This window comes from Triticum aestivum, chromosome 7B (genome assembly GCF_018294505.1).
Source record: "Triticum aestivum cultivar Chinese Spring chromosome 7B, IWGSC CS RefSeq v2.1, whole genome shotgun sequence".
Classification (NCBI taxonomy): domain Eukaryota; kingdom Viridiplantae; phylum Streptophyta; class Magnoliopsida; order Poales; family Poaceae; genus Triticum; species Triticum aestivum.
In genome coordinates this window covers 100,526,474-100,534,395 of record NC_057813.1, presented here as the reverse complement: position 1 = coordinate 100,534,395, position 7,922 = coordinate 100,526,474, and the positions used below count along the sequence as shown (strand labels likewise).

At 42.0% G+C, this 7,922-nt stretch overlaps 1 long non-coding RNA gene across 2 annotated transcripts; it reads right to left on the bottom strand.

Moving 5' to 3' along the window:
- Positions 1-3,892: 3,892 nt before the first annotated feature.
- Positions 3,893-7,321, bottom strand: LOC123155572 (uncharacterized). Of its 2 annotated transcripts, none has more exons than XR_006477502.1 (2): positions 6,561-7,321; positions 3,893-5,804 (listed from the first exon to the last, which is right to left on the bottom strand). It is a non-coding gene; the product is annotated as an uncharacterized lncRNA (long non-coding RNA). The 2 variants fall into 2 exon arrangements; XR_006477501.1 differs by having other exon boundaries at positions 3,893-5,464.
- Between the last annotated feature and the right edge of the window lie 601 nt (positions 7,322-7,922).

The following is a 7,922-nucleotide window of genomic DNA, read 5'->3' as shown; positions in this document are numbered from 1 at the left end:
TCGTAAAGTGGGGCAATGTACGATCAACAAAACCAAAAGGAATCCACTTGCCCTCAATTTTCTGCTGCTCAAGACAAGCAGTCGCTTGTGAAATATTAATGAAATTGCCATTCAAGCCTGCAGTGACCATGGCTTTCAAATTGTTGCTCTCAGACAAACCCTTCTGAGCACTACTCCCAGCATCATCATAAGCCTTGATTTACTCGGTTTTCAAATGATTCCATCATCGTGAGTCCTGGCCCAGGTTCCAAGTTCTTCTCTTGTGCTTTCTTAATAAGCTCCTTCACATCATTCTTAGTTGTTCCAATTGTCTCATCAATCTTCTCCATAGTATCTGCATCTGCAATTGCATCTCCAATACCAATACTGAAACCGTTTTGCACAAGCCAGTAGTTGACCAGCGACTGTGTATGACCCAAGAACTTCAGTGCAGCATCTGGCCCTGCCTCTTCCCAAATAACACAAATGAGATTTCCAGTTGATGTCCAAGTGTGTTTTTGCAAAGTGTGCTAGATAGAAGCTCTCCCTTCTCTATCCGGACCATAGTATCACCAAGAGTAATAAATCCACACTCTGTTTAAGCATGCCAGGCTGAAAAACTTATTAAATTGATTAGCTTGGGGATATATACTTTCGGTGTCATCTAAACAGTGTGTGCATGCGTTGTATCCCTTGTTTGTACGTCCTGAAACGTTACTGAGAGTAGACCAATCATTGATGGTTACAAACAGCAACGCATGAAGGTCATATTCCTCCTGCTCGTGCTCATCCCACATACGTACACATTTTCCATTCCACAGCTGTAAAAGTTCTTCAACTAATGGCCTTAGGTACACATCAATGTGGTTGTCGGGTTGCTTAGGGCCTTGGATGAGCACTGGTATCATAATGAACGTTCGCTTCATGCACAATCAAGGAGGAAGGTTATAGATACATAGAGTCACGGCCATGTGCTATGATTGCTGCTCTGCTCCCCAAAAGGATTAATGTCATCCGCGCTTAAACCAAAGCACACGTTCCTTGCGTCACCTGCAAAGTCCCCCCGCGTTCTCTCAATTTTTCTCCACTGCGACCCATTAGCGGGCTCTCTCAACTTCTCGTCTTTCTTACGGTCTTCTTTGTGCCATCGCATCAACTTGGCATGCTCTTTGTTTCTGAACAGACGTTTCAACCGTGGTATTATAGGAGTATACTACATCAGCTTGGCAGGAACCCTCTTCCTGGGGCGCTCGCCCTCAACATCACCAGGGCCATCTTGTCTGATCTTGTACCGCAATGCACCGTATACCGGGCATGCATTCAAATCCTTGTACGCACCGCGGTAGAGAATGCAGTCATTAGGGCACGCATGTATCTTCTGCACCTCCAATCCTAGAGGGCATAGAACCTTCTTTACTCCGTACGTACTATCGGGCAATTCACATTATCCTTTGGAAGCTTCTTCTTAAATATTTTCAATAGCTTCTTGAACCCGTTGTTAATACACCATTGTCTGCCTTCCATTGCAGCAATTCCAATGTGGTATCAAGTTTTGTGTTGTCATCTTTGCAATTTGGATACAACCCTTTTTTGTGATCCTCTAACATGCGATCGGACTTCAATTTCTCCCTTTCACTTTGGCATTGTCTCTTTGCATCAACAATGACCCGACGAAGATCATCATCAAGCACATCGTCTGGATCCTCTTGATCTTCAGCTTCCCCCGTTGCAGCATCACCATATTCAGGGGGCGGATAGTTGTCATCATCCTCTTCTTCTTCGTTGTCTTCCGTCATAACCCCTCTTTCTCCATGCTTGGTCCAAACATTATAGTGTGGCATGAAACCCTTCTCAAGCAAGTGGATGTGAAGGGTTTCGAGTTAGGGTAAGACTTCGTATTCCCACAGATAGGGCATGGACAACGCATAAAACCATTCTGCTTGTTTGCCTCAACCACTTCGAGAAAATTATGCACGCCCTTAAGGTACTCGGAGGTGCGTTTGTCACCGTACATCCATTGCCGGTTCATCTGCGTGCATTATATATAATTAAGTGTGTCAAAAACCATTACAGAACATCATGAATAGAGAAGTGACCAAATTAATAGAAGTTCGTCATCACATTAAAACCAAAGTACAGTAGTGATCAAATGTTATTACTGAAAAAATAAATACATAAAGTTCATACATAGTTCTCATTGAACAACATATAGCTATCTAGAGCATCTAATTAAACCATGCATTGAAACTATGTAAAACATTTCAATGCAACAACAAATGCGATCATAATCGCAACTAAGGTAACAATCGGTCCAACGGCATAATGATACCAAGCCTCAGTATGAATGGCATATTTTCTAATCTTTCTAATCTTCAAGCGCATTGCATCCATCTTGATTTTGTGATCATCGACGACATCCGCAACATGCAACTCCAATTTCATCTTCTCCTCCTCAATTCTTTTTAATTTTTTCTTCAAGTAATTGTTTTCTTTTTCAACTAAATTTAACTTCTCGACAAGAGGGTCGGTTGAAATTTTTGGTTCACATACCTCCTAGATAAAAACATCTATGTCACGTTGGTCGGCATAATTGTCATAAACACTAAATGAAACAAATAGTTATAAAAGATAATATATACCACATCCGAATCATAGACAGAACGAGGGCCGACGGGGGCGGATACCAAAACCATCGCACTATATAATAACAAACAATAATAAAAGTAATAAAATTATACAAGTATCTATCTAAATCATACAAGTAAGAATTTTTTTTTCTTTTAGAAAGAAGATAAAAACAAGAGGCTCACCACGGTGGTGCCGGCGACGAGATCGGCGCGGGCGATTGATGGCGGTGAGGACGGGGATGGGACAGGACGAACCGCCAAACCTAGACAAATCTTGAGGAAAATGAAGTTTGGACAAAGAGCAAGGCCCATTGGTCCCGGTTTGTGTCTGGAACCGGGACCAAAGGAGTCAGACGAACCGGGACCAATGGCCCCCGAGGCCCGGCTGGCGCCCTGGCCTCACGAACCAGGACTGATACACCCTTTGGTCCCGGTTCGTGAGTAAACCGGGATTAATGCCCTTGCCCAGGTCTCAACCAAAACCCTGTTTTCTACTAGTGATTCATATCATGCCAATGGAAAAATCCCTCTCGCTTCCAAAATATGAATAAACAAAAAGATTCCTCTGCATTAGTGATGAATTATCCTTTCATTCTATTCATGCACAAGTATGCAGCATCTGTCCATGAGTATAATTGGATCATGGAAGGAAGCAGTGCGTCGTTGATGAATGAGTGGAGGGTGCACTGTTCGTTTTTGCACTTGCATGCATGCCTCCAAAATATTTGAATTGGGTCCAAACCAAACCATGCATCAGGTCTAGAGCTTTTATAAGGAGCGAGAGTTCATATATATTTTTCCAAAAATTATACTCTCACTGTGTAGAATCTTTTGGGCCTGAATCATGGGTTGAGGATAGGTCAAAAGCATCTGTATGCCAATAGTTTTGATGTTGTTTTGTGCTATACTAGTAAGATGCCCGTGCTACGCTACGGAATCACAAAAAATAAGAAAAAACACAAGAATGTGCTACGCTACGGAATCACAAAAAATAAGAAAAAACACAAGAATGTACTGAGACATTGATCAAATCGATATCATATAGTTGATAGGTACACATCTAGCACAATCAAACATACTTGATAGGTACACATCTAGCACAATCAAACATACTTGATAGGTATACACATCTAGCACAATCAAACATACGGTTTCCAACTAATAAAATCCTTCTTCTCTGCCAACCATTTAGATCTCATCGAACCTACAAAAATTAAGGAAAACCAACAACATAAATATTTGCAAATGAAGTAGGTCAAATAGTACTCAAATAACTGCACGAGAACTGAGCAAAATTTGACAAAATGTAAACTGCAAGTGTCCACAAGCACACATAATCCTTGAACTAAAATACACATACTCACAACCTGAATGCGCTGAACATGCTAAATTACAGAATTTGGTCTAGCGGTTGTTGCCTTGTAACGCCGAAATAGTGTTCAACATAAAGTCAATGGCGTCATTTTTTAAGGGGAATCTAAATCTGCCAAGACACCATATAATGCACAAAAATCTAATTTGGTCGCGTAGTCTCCGGCTCCACTTCAAGCCCTCGGTCTCATCTCTGACCATGCTATGCTAGCCCACGATATGGTGTGTTTGGTCGACTATCTGCAAAATAAGAGTCAGATAGGATTTGCTCTGCCATGGAACTAAACCAATTAAGATGTACTCCCTCTGTAAACTAATAGATAAAGATCTTATATTAGTTTACAAAGGAGTACTTCTTTAAGAAACATTCCAATAATTTACTGGTTCATGTAGGCATATGACTGTCTTAGAAAAAGAATAGCGCTATTTTCCATGGGATTTCAAGCTTATAGAACTTACACAATATCAAAATTTACTTGGAGTTGGGAGGCACAGCTTGAAGTCATGAAAAATCTATCTACAAGCAATACTGCACTGATTAGCACATATCAGACCACAAACCAGAAGGATATTATTAATGCTACATATATTTTATCATATAGCACTTCCAAGTAGATCTCACACAACAACACAAGTATGCATATGTTTTTTTCGTAAAAGTGATTATTTCAAATTATGTTAAATACAGACTAATATTTTTTCGAAGACTGGGAAGTTAAAGTACTTGATACAAGGTGTGGGACTCGAGAACTTATCTACTAAATAATACACTTAGTCATCCTTGATCATGATCCCCTATTTACGTTACACCAAATCAGGCCAAGTACAAAAATCTGACACACGTCACAATTAAAGTATGGTCTAGATACTGAATAGCAAATCTGGTACCAACCCGAGGAATGGAGTACAGTGAACTTCAGCAAGGATGAACTGCGAGCTTCTACAAAGAATCAAACAGAAAGTCTAAATGTGCAGCTCACAAGGTGCTATGCGGATCCGCAACCGATTCATTCTAAACATTTAGCAAATCACATGTTTAGGAGAGAGCGCGGTTTCAATTGCGCACGTATCTGATACACATCTTTACTCCAAAAAATGACCAATTTCTTGGATCTAATAGGACACATAACTTATGGAGGGATGATTACGGTTAGGAGCGGACATAATGGCTCGGGGTAATTGGCATCAGCACCGCCAGGAACGACATATGGAATGATGGTATAGCATGTTACTGCCGTCGACCACTCATTGCAAGTTGGACATAAATGGTCAGGTACAAACTAAGAAATATGAAAGCAGATTGTTTTGCCAGGCGGTAAAGTAGGAGACCAACCTTTTTGTTTTCCTTTAGCACTTTGTTGGCACGAGGGCTATAACATTTGGGGCGTAAGACTTGCTGCCTCTTTGACCTTGTAGTTCTTCAGCTTCAGACCTAAATCCAAGGGTTTCTCCGGGAAACTCCTAAGCTTATCGAACATCTTTTGGACCTGCCATGTAAATCATCAATTTTCAAATATTTCAGTGATTTGGTGAGAACCAAAATCCAAGTGTAGTTGGAGCTGATACTGAGTATATATGTGCATATGCCTGACGAAGTCATGCGATTTTATATAAAGGACATCATATAATCACTACTGCATACATAATTGCCTGTGTTACATTCAGAAAAAGGAAAAAACTGAGCTTGTAGTGTATAAACAAAGCAAAATGTATAGTAAGAGATGCTTTGGAATCATGTGCATATAGAAGTAGCGAGCGTACATGTGCATATACACACACAAAAAAATGCACCGGCCCTCTTGTAACTTTCTTACATCAATCAAGATTCTGCAAAAAAAAGATGCCGGTAACCGACATCAAGGGAAATAAAATTGGCGTGTGAGCTGAAAAATTGGATGTGGAGCTACCAAGCAAAGGAGGGGCTTCCATGACAATGAGACCTGCTGTAGGCGTCATCCAAATTTTTTGAACAGCGGGAGTAACAAAGAGAACTACCAAAAAATAAGTTAAACACATGTATGATTTTTTTACCAAAATATCATGAACACTAAAGCAAGTATCTAAAGTATTAATTTTCTAGAAGTCTTCTGCACAAACTTCAGAACCGTACATGAGAAGCAATTTTAGATGACATGCCCTATTAGATAAATTGTTTTTTTACTGCCACCAAATTGTACTTCCTTTATACCTTGGACTACACATTGAGACTTATTTGTGGATCATTTCTTTGTAAAATTTGCAATGGATTGGACTGGCCTTCCTTTTTCTTATCCGAGAAAGTAAGAAAATTTATATTACTTTTAGATGTATCTCTACAAAGAGCAACATAGAGTTGCCTGTGTGGATACTGGTTCAAGGAGGCATATACCAACATTTATATACAATACTCAAAATTTCATCCTCAAGAAGATTCTGGATAAGTAATTGAAACCAGTGGCCACTGCTTATGGATACTATAGAAGACAGTTTCATTTGTTACCACCAGAACATCTATGCACTTGCACAAGCGAGGATTGTCTAACAGATATGAAGCAAGAACTGATGAGTATAGAAGATTTTACTATTCGGACACCACGCCCGTACCTTGGTCCTTGACAAAGAATATTATTAGTAGATGGCAATAGCAGAGCATAGTTCCTCCACGTCAACATCACAGATCACACCAGAGACCAGACCAGCCATCTCCGAGACGGACCGACTCGTGGCGCTTCAATTGCAGCAGACGACAAAGAGGTCCTCGGGGAGCAGCTCGTACGCGAAGTGGAAGAACGTGGAGCACGTCGGCGCGGCCGCCGAGGATGTGTAGCGCGTAGCCGGCATACGCGAAGGTCGGCGATGGTGGAGACAGCGAGGAGGAGGGGGTGGTGATGGGGCTTCTGCATCAGAGGAGGATGCGGGAGAGGCGTTGCGCACTCGGGGGAAGGACAGCTCCGACGGCGTACTTGCCGGCGTGGACATTGATGGAGACGGGGTAGGGGGAGGAGGAGATGTTGGGGAGGAGGAGGTGGTGGGCAGCGGGGCTGCTGCATCAGAAGAGGAGGCAACAACAGGCGTCGTGGACTTGGGGGACGGGCCGCGCCGGCGGCGTACTTGCTGATGTCGGCGTCGGAGGGGGAGGTCTGGCGGTAGAGGTGGGGCTGCTGAGCCAGAGTGGAGTCGGGAGAGGCGTTTGGAGCGACCAGCGCCGGCGGCGTGTGGAGCGGTACTTCTGGTTGTCTGGTTGGATAAGGCCGGGATGAATGGAGCGGGACGTAGAGAATAAGCTTTCTTTTGCAGATATGAAGTGGCTCGCTTTTGTGCGTCGGATATAGATCTGATAATCGAAAAATGATTGACGGCAGACACATCATCACCATCAATTCGATCTTTTATAGGAGTAGAGATACTTTAGGGAACAGTTAACTCATTAATTAAGATGCCGAGGTACTATCAACCAGATCTGTTCACACACATGCTTTAGTAACCAGCTCCATTAATCATCTGATCAGCTATGTCTTTTTTTTCCTTTCTAATCTGCATCAAGATGGATGTATCACTGTGTGTGGTCTAGTTAAGTACTTTCTCTGTAAAGAACTATAAAATCCTTTAGATCACTATACTTCAGTAACGGAAGCTTTAAGTTAAAGGCCTAAAGCTGCATTAACAAACCAACATGCATGGTGGTAGTGGGCGCTTGAACACATCACATCAGCATGGGATTTATATGTTGCATTACCTATCCGATATCATATTAAGAGCATACATACACATCGACCAGTGCACGCGTGGCGTGATAGCGCAGTGTAAACAATGTTGATACTTCGGTAATAGTTAGGTAGAGTGATCTCTTGATCTCTTTCTAATGGATTGATGCTCGCTTCTTGTGAAATCTGGACGGGCCGAGCAAATAAATGTCCCCGATGAGTGTCCTACTAAACCAAGATACCACCACCTTGCGCTTCTTTT